Below are 1,581 nucleotides of genomic sequence, written 5' to 3' on the forward strand. Positions count from 1 at the left end.
AGATAGGTAAAATAAAAAGTAGACCTGAGTTGGATACCTTATAAACTACAATCTAGATAGGTAAAATAAAAAGTAGGCCTCTTTACGTCATAAGTCTACCCTTTTTTTTAACTAGCGAATTATTCATTTTCTAACTATACATATATGCCTGCTTTTTTATACAGTAGACAATTTATATATATAGATCTAACGCATGGCAAAAGAGCATATGTGACAATGAACCAAATATAGGAAGGATTAAATAAATTGATAGCAGCGTTGGTGGGCAATTCCTCCTAATGTTTTCTATTCAAAATATGTACTAGCCTTTTATTGAGTCACCGAAACTCGAAAAAACTTCTGTCTGGATCGTAGTTTCACTAAAACTTTTGTGAGGTTGTGGGCTCGCAACCCAGGCCCTGCTTACGGCCACGTTGTATCTTCTGACGAAGCGTTGTATCTTCTGAAGAAGCAACTGCAACTCTTACGAGTTGCAGTTGCTTCTTGCCCCTGAACATTTGCCAGCTGAAGTCGACGTACAATGACCATTAACCTAAAGTTCTTGCCTTAAACATAGCTTCTGTCGAAGCCCTGTCAGCTGCATGTTTGCAAGACAATCGCTGGATGCCTAGCGCAAATCGTCCAAGAAAGAAGCTTGTACCTGGCACGAAAAATTCGAAATTCCTTTGAAAGCTGGAAAGCAACAAGGTAAGCGGCAGCTAATCTGAAACCTCGTGGTCCCGATATTCTAGGGTTCGGTATAGGACTACGACAAATAAAACAAGATAATTTTTAACCTACGTTAAAAATAGCAAAACACTACAGAAGAGCTAAAGTCAACAATCAATTATCGCTGCAGTCGATGACAGTGTTTAGCATCGCGTTCGCGATCGACCACTGGGCGAGGTACTGGCGAAAATGTATTAGAACGATAAAAACTTTGAAGTGAAATGGATGATGGTTACACTAAGACAGGCTCAAGGTACGGAAAGAGACTGGTCTGAGGCTGAGACGCCGCTTGTTCTTCCTAATATCGGAAAGCTCATCTAACTGACCATTACGTCGATAATACACTGCCTATCTAGTAGATCGTAACTGTTTTCAACTTGGGCTCAGCGTTACAGAACGAACACACCTCATTGCCAACGACAGATTTTCGATAATGATGCACTGGTGTAAGCTTCGCGAAAAAAACTACGGAGCAGGTTTGCGACAACGTTTTATCAAACAATCAACTTACATACCGAAAAGTGCTGGCTTTCAGGAAACGAAATCTGTTCTGCGCCTAACTTCGAAGTTAGAACATCATGTTCCCTAAGCGTAGCAGTCAAATACGCTATGCACGAGTACAGTTTAAATTTTTTATAGCGCGTCTTCTGCTTACAACCTGACTACTATAATCTGAAGTAATCTCTATCTGATTATACAAGAAACGTTAGAAATGTATATCTATGTACCAATAATTTCTCTCTAAAACTATGTTAATATATACACCTAACTAAATCTATTATCGTACGTGGCGTCTGCTAATACAAATCATGACAACAACTATCCTTTATCAAAAAGAGCAATTAATGCAAAAGGAGTGAATGTACAGGTAAA

The sequence above is a fragment of the Varroa destructor genome, unplaced genomic scaffold (assembly GCF_002443255.2).
Source record: "Varroa destructor unplaced genomic scaffold, Vdes_3.0 BEIS01000001.1, whole genome shotgun sequence".
NCBI classification, from domain to species: Eukaryota; Metazoa; Arthropoda; class Arachnida; order Mesostigmata; family Varroidae; genus Varroa; species Varroa destructor.